The 13444-nt window shown below is 41.7% G+C and overlaps 1 protein-coding gene across 1 annotated transcript in view; it reads right to left on the bottom strand.

The window, feature by feature from the left end:
- The window catches only part of LOC136425320 (ras-related protein Rap-2c-like), a 38652-nt gene that overhangs the window by 13250 nt on the left and 11958 nt on the right, over positions 1 to 13444 (bottom strand). The window lies entirely within an intron of this gene.

The following is a 13444-nucleotide window of genomic DNA, read 5'->3' as shown; positions in this document are numbered from 1 at the left end:
GAATTCTACCAAACGACAGTTGAAATTTCAAGCTAAAAGAAAGTATGGTTAGATACTACCGTAAAGTGACTTATTTTCACGGGGATTTAATTTTGTTGTAGGTACTAGATGTGGAAAGGAGGTTTTCGTGATGTTTTAACCTTCTCCCTGCTGCCTAAATCTGGGCGGAGCTTCCATGTAAGACATCACGAAATCGCCGGTGAATGCACCCAGATACACGGTGACATGCCGACCTGTGTGCCGATTACCGGCGCTTCGAACGTCCCTCGCTCGCACGTAAATGTTGCCCGACGTGTGTGGGTCGACATCACGAAATCGCGAGCGAATGTACCCAGACACACGCCGACCTGCGTGCCGATTACCGGCGCTTCGAACGTCCCTTGCTCGCACGTAAATGTTGCCCGACGTGTGTGGGTCGACATCACGAAATCGCGGGCGAATGTACCCAGACACACGCCGACCTGCGTGCCGATTATAGACGAGCGATGGAAAAGGCAGCGCTCTTTTGAGGCCCGTGGCACCAGTGGTATGCAGTGGTACAGGTGGTTTTCATATTGAGACGAGCGAAAGAAAAGGCAGCATTTTTGCGAGGCCCGTGGCACCAGTGGTATACAGTGGTACAAGTGGTTTTAATACTGAGACGAGTGAAAGAATAGGCAGCGCTCTTCTGAGCCCCGTGGTATAAGTGGTACACGGTGGTATAGGTGGTTTTCATACTTAGACGAGTGAAGGAATAGGCAGCGCTACTCTAAGGCTTGTGGTATAAGTGGTACATGGTGGTATAGGTGGTTTTCATACTTAGACGAGTGAAGGAATAGGCAGCGCTACTCTAAGGCTTGTGGTATAAGTGGTACACGGTGGTATAGGTGGTTTTCATCATATACCACCGTGTACCACTTATGGCTTGTGGTACAAGTGGTACACGGTGGTATAGGTGGTTTTCATACTTAGACGAGTGAAGGAATAGGCAGCGCTATTCTAAGGGTTGTGGTATAAGTGGTACATGGTGGTATAGGTGGTTTTCATACTTAGACGAGTGAAGGAATAGGCAGCGCTACTCTAAGGCTTGTGGTATAAGTGGTACACGGTGGTATAGGTGGTTTTCATACTTAGACGAGTGAAGGAATAGGCAGCGCTATTCTAAGGCTTGTGGTATAAGTGGTACACGGTGGTATAGGTGGTTTTCATACTTAGACGAGTGAAGGAATAGGCAGCGCTGCTCTAAGGCTTGTGGTATAAGTGGTACACGGTGGTATAGGTGGTTTTCATACTTAGACGAGTGAAGGAATAGGCAGCGCTACTCTAAGGCTTGTGGTATAAGTGGTACACAGTGGTATAGGTGGTTTTCATCATATACCACCGTGTGCCACTTATGGCTTGTGGTATAAGTGGTACACGGTGGTATAGGTGGTTTTCATCATATACCACCGTGTACCACTTATACCACAAGCCTTAGAGTAGCGCTGCCTATTGCTTCACTCGTCTAAGTATGAAACACCTATACCACCGTGTACCACTTATACCACAAGCCATAAGTGGTACACGGTGGTATATGATGAAAACCACATATACCACCGTATACCACTTATACCACAAGCCTTAGAGTAGCGCTGCCTATTCCTTCACTCGTCTAAGTATGAAAACCACTTATACCACCGCGTACCACTTATACCACAAGCCATAAGTGGTACACGGTGGTATATGATGAAAACCACCTATACCACCGTGTACCACTTATACCACAAGCCTTAGAGTAGCGCTGCCTATTCCTTCACTCGTCTAAGTATGAAACACCTATACCACCGTGTACCACTTATACCACAAGCCATAAGTGGTACACGGTGGTATATGATGAAAACCACCTATACCACCGTGTACCACTTATACCACAAGCCTTAGAGTAGCGCTGCCTATTCCTTCACTCGTCTAAGTATGAAAACCACCTATACCACCGTGTACCACTTATACCACAAGCCATAAGTGGTACACGGTGGTATAGTATGAAAACCACCTAAACCACCGTGTACCACTTATACCACAAGCCTTAGAGTAGCGCTGCCTATTCCTTCACTCGTCTAAGTATGAAAACCACCTATACCACCGTGTACCACTTATACCACAAGCCATAAGTGGTACACGGTGGTATATGATGAAAACCACCTAAACCACCGTATACCACTTATACCACAAGCCTTAGAGTAGCGCTGCCTATTCCTTCACTCGTCTAAGTATGAAAACCACCTATACCACCGTGTACCACTTATACCACAAGCCTTAGAGTAGCGCTGCCTATTCCTTCACTCGTCTAAGTATGAAAACCACCTATACCACCGTGTACCACTTATACCACGGGGCTCAGAAGAGTGCTGCCTATTCTTTCACTCGTCTCAGTATTAAAACCACTTGTACCACTGTATACCACTGGTGCCACGGGCCTCGCAAAAATGCTGCCTTTTCCTTCGCTCGTCTCAATATAAAAACCACCTGTACCACTGCATACCACTGGTGCCACGGGCCTCAAAAGAGCGCTGCCTTTTCCATCGCTCGTCTATAATCGGCACGCAGGTCGGCGTGTGTCTGGGTACATTCGCCCGCGATTTCGTGATGTCGATCCACACACGTCGGGCAACATTTACGTGCGAGCAAGGGACGTTCGAAGCGCCGGTAATCGGCACGCAGGTCGGCGTGTGTCTGGGTACATTCGCCCGCGATTTCGTGATGTCGACCCACACACGTCGGGCAACATTTACGTGCGAGCGAGGGACGTTCGAAGCGCCGGTAATCGGCACGCAGGTCGGCATGTCGCCGTGTATCTAGGTGCATTCGCCGGCGATTTCGTGATGTCTTACATGGAAGCTCCGCCTAAATCTGTAACTAATACAGAATGGGTACCAAACGGCTACTTCAGTGTGCTAAAGGTTAAGTACCCGATAAAACTGTAGCACAAAAACACATTCGCTGTGTTATGATTTTGTGGAGCAGAGACACGGCGAAAACAGTGAAAATAGCATGTTTTAGTATAGTATAGTATATTTTGGGATATATCAATTTGTCTTACCTACTTACCAATAACATTCCGTGACAATCTACACACGCACCATAGCGGCAAATTGTTCACTTATTATATATCATCATTTCATGCTGATTTGAACGCTTTAGCGAACAAAGAGTAACCCTGTAAAATATTCATCCTTCGCAGCATCAAAGTCATCAACGGTAATGAAGTACCCTTTCAAATCATTTCACTCGGAATGATGGAAAGACAAATGGCCCTTTCCATTAGTCATTACCCGTGAAATGCAATACTCCTGTCATAACTGCTTATTTCACCTCATTGACATTGTCGTTCACCCATAACAACAGCAACAGGTGTTACGTGCTGTGTATATCATAGGGTGTTGCAAAGCTAAGTAACATTTTCAAAAAAGATTTAGACTGTAATGTGCGTTTATTGGAGTTTTCGACACCATACCTCAAACCGTTAAACTACAAATAGTGACAAGGCTTAGTCTAAAAGAAATGACAGACATGTGGTGTTTTTCAAAAGGTTACAGTGTACGTGATAGCCTAGCAAAACCTACGCAAGGCTCACTCTGTGCCGAAAAACATGAGTTGGGTAGCAGGGCTGTCTAGTACGTAAACGTATCCCTGTAGTCCTGATCAGTATCTGTAGTCGTATCCAGTACCATTTACCCTATCCAGTATCCGTAGCCCTACCCAGAACCCGTTGCCCTATCCTGTACCCGTAGCCCTATCCAGAACCCGTAGCCCTATCCAGTACCCGTAGCTCTATCCAGTATCCGTAGCATTACCCAGTACCCGTTGCCCTATCCAGTACCCGCGTTGCCCTATCCAGTACCCGTAGCCATATTCAGTACCCGTAGCCCTATCCAGTACCCGTAGCCCTAGGCCTATCCAGTATAACCGTAACCAAAACTCAGTACCCATTGCCCTATCCTGTATACCCAACGCCCTATTCAGTACCCGTAGCCCTAGCCAGTGCCCATTGCCAATTGCCCTACCCAGTACTCGTTGCCCTACCCAGTACACGTCCAAAATGGAATTTTCAAAAGAGAGAACCCGAGCAAATGCCTAGGACACCAGACCACAGTCACACACCTACTACATATATCTTTCATAGTGGACACATCACTGACGAACACTACATTGTCTACACCTCTCGCGCAGAAAAGTAAGTCTAGACGTAAATACATACCGAAGACAGTGCTGCTTGCTAACGTATAGATCCCTTTCCGCAAAACAGAATGAAACAAGGTCTTGTTTCCAGTGTGACAGCGGCCCCACTAACGTGAACCCACACACACAAGGTCTGGTCGGGGACCTTGCGCAAAGCATGCTGGCTCTACCCACACAACGTTGCTAACGATACAAAGTAACTTTGACACGTGTTTTTATCGGTGAACAGCCCTTTGGGATCATGAATTATTCATACTTTATAGATTATTATTAGATAGGACACAAGAGAGAGAAAGAGATAGATTAGGGACATGTAATGTCAGCGCGATGATGTCTTTGTCTGATGATGGATTGAACGACATCACATCATACACATACATTGTATCTAATCGGTTGTTTGTTGAGATAAATTATTGCTATTACGGTGCTCTAGCATATCTGATTATCAAGTATGGGTTTTCGATTTCTTATCGTTTTAATACTTTACATTAACATGTTGTTTTTGTCAGTATCAAATTTTGTACAGTACTACAGTACCAGGTATACAAAGGCGGCAAGGTCATTCGGATGTGGGGAGTGTTGAATTAGTGCCCCCCTCCCACTCTCTTTCTACTAGTTTGCATCGTAACCGTGCAACTGTAAATCTTTCAATTATATTACCATACCGTAACCCCATAAGGATTTATGAACTTCTTAGTTCCATTTCATTACACCCTTCTGCCCGTCAAGGCGTCTTGGAATTCACATCAGAAAGTTCCCACTAGTAATGTACATTTATCTACATGACTAGAATACATGATCACCAACGCATTTTCTGGAACATATAGCAACCCTAAACACTAGTGCCCTCCGGTCGTATGGTACTCAAAGACCGTCCATGAATTGCATTTGGCATTTTCAGAGTCATTCACGTGGAAATATGCAATAGACAGTAACTTCCCACAGGATGTACCTTCGAATCTATAGGTCGACACAGTTGGGATCCTTCATTTATGTATATATCATATTCATATACATTTATGTATAGGTTAATTCATGTGTATCCACTTTACTGTTTGTATGTATAGATGTAGTAGACCTTACGAAAGTCGCTGTACTTTTGTTGTGTCAATAAAGATTTCAATGTATATCAGATAATAATACATATTTTGCTATCTTATTTTGAAAGGGGGTTGTATGTATATGGTTTAAAGGTCTGAATCCGGTATCCCTCACCATTTGGTGCACATGGTCGCGCCCATCAGCTTCTAGAGCCCTTGGGCCACACAGATAACCAAGCACTACAGAAGGGGGCAGTGGCGAGTGCTCTTTTTTATAATTTCTGAGTGATAAGCAGAATACACAATTTTACCTCCATGAGGTATTATTTTTAGTTCTGTTTGTTTGTCTTCGACATAAATGTGTCATATTTTGTCAAGAAATGAGGAAAAACTAGAGAAATTTACAAGACTATTTCAAGGAGGTATTAGATCTTCGATCTTCTTGTTATCTTTGATATGACTCGGCCGAGGTTTGAACCCGCGACCTTGGCAAGAGCAAAGCAAACACTCTACATAGTAACCCATTGGACCGGTGCTGTATAGAAGATACCCCTGTAATCCAAGCATAAATTCAAAATAGCCACAGGGGTACACAGTGGACACTCTGTTGCTAACAGTGAGACCAGATTTATTCATTGAGAAATCTGTTGAAAAGGGGGCGCTTGACCTCTTCTTTTATTGTCTGCTCAAAAATCCCTGATGTGGTTTCCCAGAACAACCGAATATAGAAACAGGATCACCAATACCACACAGAGGGATTTATATCCACAACTCCATTACATAAGGTCACAGAATATGGTTCCAGTATCTATAATGTAGTTATATGGCCTCAGCGAAGTCTCAAAAAGCACGTTCACCAAGGAATTATATGAATGAATTGCAGAAACATTTTTGTGTTCTTTTCAATTTGTTAGATACGTGCCACACTGTGTCCTTACATTACATTGTCATGAACATGACTATATAAGGTCACAAAATGAGGTTACGCACAGCATCTATGATGTAGTTCCAGGGCCTCTTTTAAGTCTCGAAAAGCACGTTCACCACGGAATTCAACGAATGAATTGCAGAAATATTTTTGTGTTCTTTTCAATTTGTTAGATACGTGCCACGCCGTGCCCTTACATTACATTCTCATGAATATTTAATGACCATGCCATAACCTATTAGCGAACGGACTGTCATCGATAGCTTGATTAATGTCATTGCCTGGTAGATACAAAACATAGCCATGTGCAAACGATAACACAGCAAAGGGTATTGCTAGCATGCTAAGCTTATACCCCGGTGGCAAATGGATATTGTTGCGGCCCATGGATACTACCTTTCACCGGTAGATCTGCTTGGAGATTACTGCTATGCTAGAGAGGACGATTTAGGGATATATTTTTGATATGTAATATTTTCAATACAATGTGTAGGTATCGACCAAAACCCTACAAGTTTTTACTAATATGTTGATTGAGACTTATTCTATTCATCTCAGTCATGAATTTGTCACCATACATTCCTGGTTAGTATTAGCGTCTTGCCTGGTACGGATGGAGTTCAATCTGCCGTGTGACCCAAGGGCTTCAGTAGTGGAGAGCATATGGTGTGGGAATGACAATTTCAATTGATGAGCTTTATCAATCGGGAATTGATCATGTTTAATGCCATTAGAAGTGTTGTGTCCTTTGATATCAGTCAGCTTTAGCTTCACTCCAAGGCTTAAGCCTTTAAGCAACTCAATCATTATTTCTATTCCAAATGTCAATGTTTTATATACAATGAATACTCTTTTTACTCCCCCTGTTTCTAATTATCCCAGAGCCGGTCGTTCACATGATGACACGGTAGGTGTCTATAATGTTTTACATCATATTACTGTCGGTGGAATGATCATGGGGATTCCATGATGTCGTGAAGTTTATGAACCGTGAAATAGCTTTCAGGGACGCCAACCAGATGTCTACTAGGTCGATGTGCACTAAAAGAGATGCAAAACCATTTGAAACATACATCAGAGGACCAATGTGATCCTTTTTTTTTATGTGCAAATATGATATCTCAACGTAAGTTGACAGATCTGGTAGTGCAAAAATGCAATGAAGACACCAGCCAGCCATAAAAGTTCTTGGATTTACGTGTTGAAGCCTCAGTGGACGAAAAGCCGAATTTCAAGGAGTATCCGGGCCCTCACACACCCGTCAAATTCACAGTGTACTGGCTGTGTACATGGCTTTCAGGGATATATCGAGCTCTATTAACAATGGACTAAATTTTCCAACCCAACACTGGAATGAATCGGAACTTTTTTGTTCCGGCTGAACTCCGCCAACCTTCATTAAATGGATCCGTCTACTGATAAAACAGCATTGTTTATGAGTTTATAATTGATTTTCGCCTCTTGGCTGACCATAAGTAACACGAAAAGGACAAATTATGTAGAACATTATAGCATAGTCTAAATGCTGACTCTAAATGCTAACTTAGTAGTCTTGACTTCTCTTTCTGAAACAGTGGGAGACGACACCCCCCTTTTCCGTAATGTGTTGGTCCATGATGTTAACATGGATGCTGCCGCCACTGGTACGAGATGCGATTACTCAGAAGAATAGTATTCAAACCTGATTTTACCTACGGAATAATCAAACCTCAGCTGGAAAGGGAGGTTATGATTATCTCGTGATGAAATACACAATATGAATACCTGCAAGAAAACCAATTTTCCTAGAATGAATGGAAAAATCACATAGCTCCCAGGGCCAATTATATGTGCTCTTATTTCAACGCCTTCTACACAGCTGGCATGGGTGTCGAAATAATGATGTGTTTTGACAATAGCTATTTTGGTGATTTCAGAGTTGTTGCTCATTGTATACCTCACTCTTGCTAAATCAGCTGGAGCGACTTATTCTGCTAGCTTGAAAACGCTCTATGGCTGATTGCAGATATAGATACGAAGAATTCAGAAAAAGAAGACATTATGTATGAAGTCAATTCGAACTCTACAACTGGATAAAATTCGGCGATTTAATTCCGAACGTTTCGAAGTGACATCCATCACTCTTCTTCAGCGTCACTAATGTGAACTGGCAAAACGAATACAATGCTAGAAGAAATTATAGAAAATTATAGACAATAAACTTTTTGGAAAACCATGAAATATGCTCTAATGTAGAATTTATGTTTGATATAACTAGAAGTGATATTGCCATAGATGATAGATCATCAAATCGTAACTTTCTGCTTTCAGGAGAATTATAGGGATACATCAAGTGCACACAGTAATTTTACCTATATCCCACCATACATACCGTTGGGAGACCATGGCCATAAGTATTCATGATCAGTGGTAAAAGTTTGTGCTCAAGGTTGATGTATTCTTTACTGCCACCGGAAGCGTTGTAACAGCGTAATCTGTCAGTCCATAACCCTATGCATCAGTCGTAAGAAGACTGGCAAATACATGTGTGGGTTGGGGAAACATGGAGTTTATATCTCTAATGGTATCATTCGTAATCTCCTGACAGATGTTAAAGAGATAAAAACCATTACCACTGGAAAGGACGTATGAGATTAAACAAGAACACATGTCAGGCAGGATATACACTTCATCTACCTGAATATTAACATTCGTCAATGTGAACAGTTCTGAAACGTAAGCACTCTGTATACTAAATGTAGTATACAGATGTGCAGATGAAGACCAGGGCTATCAATGCATGAAAGTACGTAGCGAGGTTTGTACACGCTTGAATGGACACTCCGGCTGTTCATCAGTTCCGGCCACGGTGTGAAGTGATCCGTACTACCGCTGGAGCAAGATATCAATTGCAGATATAAACTACCTACGGCAAACGTACCGTAACTCATACTGTGGATCAATGGTGGGAACTGCTCGGCGCCATAGCCAAGTGGGGCCATTCTTTAGGCTATCAAAACCCGCTCAATTCAATGCTTCCTAGTCTGTGTAACGGAAACTTCGCTGTCCAGGGCTTTTATGGTAGATGCCGGACCGGCCACTATAGCCAAGCTAAATGCTTCCAAAATTGGATCCAAAACTAGGGCTGTGTAACTAACTTCTCGGGTACAGGTACATGTGTGGTGCCTCGGTACACAACCCTACTTAAAACCGTTTAAAAAAACACTATGAAAATTTCATCATCATCCTTCAATTTTTTTCTCCGGTGAAGTAAACTTGATAAAGTTATTCCAGTACTTTTTGTCCTTCATGGCGGACACCAATGAAGACCCTGTAAGACCAGTGAAAACTTATGCGAGCATAAAAGTTTGAACGCAGTACATCAATGAAATTAGTTTACAAATTGATTGAAATTTACCTAACTTTGATAGGTTATCTGCCGGATTAAACTTTAACATTTACCTTTATTCAGGTATATTGATGTTGTCAGCCTTTGTACAATTGTTATGTTTTCACCGCAGGGCTATCTACAAGTCATCCGTCAGGATCTTGTCATATGACATTTTCTATGGTAGCGTCATAAATCAACATAGAAACAATATCGAAATGCCAATACCCAAGGATAAAACAGGAAACAACTAAATCATTTGCTCATCAGATGGGATATTATACTGCTGATTCGTGAGAATAAGATACAAAAGGATCACCATAAAACACCGCTAATCCTTACAATAAAGCATTAGAATTAATTATCGTAATAAATCATTGTAATAAATACTGGCAAAAAATCAATCTAGCGACTTATTAATATGTTGACGACCCATATCTATAGAACAGTGACCCCATATTCAACTGTGCAAATGCACGCACAAACTATACCGAGTAAAGGTGACATAGCATGTACATCCATCCCATTAAAGCAGCTTCTAACAGAAATTGTCTAGCATCTAAAAATGACCTCTTTATTTGTCATAGACTAGAAACTAGAAGTTGCTAATAAGTTGTATACAACTTTTTTTTGTTATAAGCAATGCATGTTTTCAAGGGCCCCACTGCAAAGCTGTATAATGCCACTGAGATAAATTTGAACCAAATGAATTGATAGGTAAAGAAACGTATTACTAATCTAAATAGGATAGTTGTGATATATGTCTGAAACACAGAATCTATAAAATGTTACTACCTCCGAAATGGCAACTAGTATGCCTAGAGATAGTTTTATCCTTCTGAGAGAAAACTGTTAAACAGCAATGTTGAAGTGAAGATAACAGTGATATATTTATGAATGCGAATCAAAGGGAGCCCGCTTGTTTACGCCACATCAGCAAACTGCTATTAAACAACAGATGGCTCATTATAATAGGCATTTACAACAACTGCTTAGTGTACGAAATTATGAATTATGCGAGTTGCAATAAAAGTGTCACCCTGGCATTCATAAACCTCTCTGCGTGAAAGGTATAGAGCACAGTTTGAAATAACTTTCAGAGCATATTTTGAAGCTTATTTTTCGGAGAAATAACAGATAAGGACCGTGCTGTCTGGCAAGCTATGGCAAGAACGACGACAGCCTAAATAGTTGGTGGGATAGGCAAAGAAGGTTAGCCACAAACAAATATGCCCTCCTCCCCTAGTAAAACGTTTTGCCCCCCTCCCCCACTAAAAAGTTTGCCCCCCTCCCCACAAAAATACTTGTGTCCCCCTCCCCACAAAAATACTTGTGTCCCCCTGCCCACAAAATACTTGTGCCCCCATCCCCCAAAAAATACTTGTGCTCCCCTTCCCACAAAAAATACTTGTGTCCCCCTCCCCCCAAAAAATACTTGTGCTCCCCTCCCCCAAAAAATACTTGTGCCCCCCCTCCCCCAAAAAATACTTGTGCTCCCCTCCCCACAAAAAATACTTGTGCCCCCCTCCCCACAAAAAGTGTGCCCCACTCCCCACAAAAATACTTGTGCCCCCCTCCCCAACAAAAAGTGTGCCCCCTCCTACGTACTGGTGGTAAAATGCCAGACACAGTTACTCTATCTTTCCTGTTAGCTTATCATGTGGCAAGGTTAACTACCGTGATGCTAAACCATGGTGCAGAAGAATAACGACATTACTTGTTTCTTTGCTTCAATCACCCCAACTTTCATGTAGGTCACTGCCCTATTACACTTATATGTCTACAGTCATACATCTTTTATCTAATGGCCCTATTAGATTTCTGACCTTTCCCCTTTGTTTCATGAGTCTCATCTGCATTATTAGGTTTGGCTGGTGAGCTACCCTAAGGCAGCTTGTAGAATACGTAATTATCTTCATTCTACCTATAGGGGGTTGTCATCAATTGGTCATTAGATGGTTGTGGGGTTGATTGGTATACAGAAGGGGATTGGAAAAGCGCTGATGACAGGAAAGCTGCTTTAATTAGGCTTGTTTGGCTAATGACTATGATAGATTAATGAAAAACACATGGCTTCGGTTATGATTCACACAAAAATGGTATGTATACCGATTCAGAAAACTCAGAATATAGTTTTCCTTAGCCAGTTCAGCAAAGTTGGATTTTGTGTACATGATATGTTGTAAAGGCGTAATGCATCGTACCTATTTCATGCCAATGTACAATTCAGCATGATTGAATGATTCTCAGCCATAACGTGTCTGAAATAACATAAACCCGCTGGGCACATCTTGTGGTGTTATACATATGTCATTTGCTTGTAACGGTATTCTTGATTTACGACGTTCTACTCCGCTGTAATATTTGCGATACCATAAGTCTCGGATATCCAATAAGTACACCCCTTTCATGTCAGGAAATCTATCGCCTACTACCTACGTACCTCTATACCAATATCCGTAATGTAGGTACCATATATGGTGAAATATATAGATAGAATAACGACGTTAAGCTGTCTTCCGGCATATATATGTCGTACACTGTTCTAGAATTACACCAAGTTTAGCGTAACTGTTTAAGCTCTGTACATACGCGAGATATATGCAGAGTGACAGATATATACTAGGTATCGTATATATATATATATATATATATATATATATATATATATATATATATATATGCGTATTGAGACTGTCAAATAACAGAAAGTCAATTGAGTATATGTTTTGAGTATATGTTTTGAAGGGTAGGATATACGAGATGTTTAGTTATCCTTGAAAGTCCCATAGTAATGCAAGCAATTTCCTACCTTTATGCCTATGAAGCCACAGTGCTGCATGCTCTCTTACCGTGATATCAGTATGTCTGGGCCCAAGCATGGGGGGCTATAGATGGAACAACGCCTGCCCGGCCCAACAAATTAACATACCGTGCTTTACATCACCGCAGTTCGTTATTAACTGGTTTACGACCACAACCAATCGTAGAATCAGTCGTCCCATAATTATCTGCCAGTTCGCACAGCCGATTGGCCCACGACGGCATTTCCTGTTCCTAGCACTCAAGGGCAGCATTTTGGTTTTGCAAAAAGTTCCTCACAACAGCTTCAGAAGATGGAATTTAAATGTAACGTTATTTTAAAAGTACAAATATATCTCGACCATGCAATTTGTAACATGCTGTATCTGTTGGACTATTCAAGCTAACGTAAGTTTTATTATATGGTGTATATCCTGATTTATATCATCAAATTGACATTTCCATACTTTGTGTGAGACATGATGCTCTATGGTACATGTCGAGATCTTAATCTAGCTTTAGGGATGGCCTATCTCCGATTCGAGAAGTTATCTATTTGGGGCTTGTTCAGGCATTAGATGAGATATCGATCAAGGAACCTTACTACACCTAGAGGAATATCCGTCACCCACATTCACAAGGAGGTCTGACCAGAACAAGTGACTACTATTTATCTATGCATGATCTATTTGGGAGCTTGTTCTGAGGCATTAGGTGTGATCTTCTCTGGCCGTGTATCTATACTATAAGCCAGGGTACATTATCCTAGCGTTCCAAAACTTTGTGTAAGACATGAAAAATATATAGCGCACGTCCAGATCTTTATCTAGCTTTAGGAACTACCTTCATCCTTCATCTTCTAGCTTAAGGAAGACCCTGCTACACCTAGAGGAACATCTGTCAGCCATCTTCACAAGAAAATCTGACCAGAACAAATCACTTGATCAATGCATGATTTATTTGGGGTCTTGTTTTGAGGCATTACATGAGATCTTCTCTGGCCTTGTATCTATAAAAGTACATTAGGCCAACGTTCCAAAACCTTATATAAGACATGAAAATGTATGGCGCAGGTCCAGATCTTTATATGGCTTTAGGAATGACCTTCAT

This window comes from Branchiostoma lanceolatum, chromosome 19 (assembly GCF_035083965.1).
Source record: "Branchiostoma lanceolatum isolate klBraLanc5 chromosome 19, klBraLanc5.hap2, whole genome shotgun sequence".
Taxonomy (NCBI): Eukaryota; Metazoa; Chordata; class Leptocardii; order Amphioxiformes; family Branchiostomatidae; genus Branchiostoma; species Branchiostoma lanceolatum.
The sequence above is the reverse complement of the archived record's forward strand: the minus strand, read 5'-3'. Positions and strand labels throughout refer to the sequence as shown.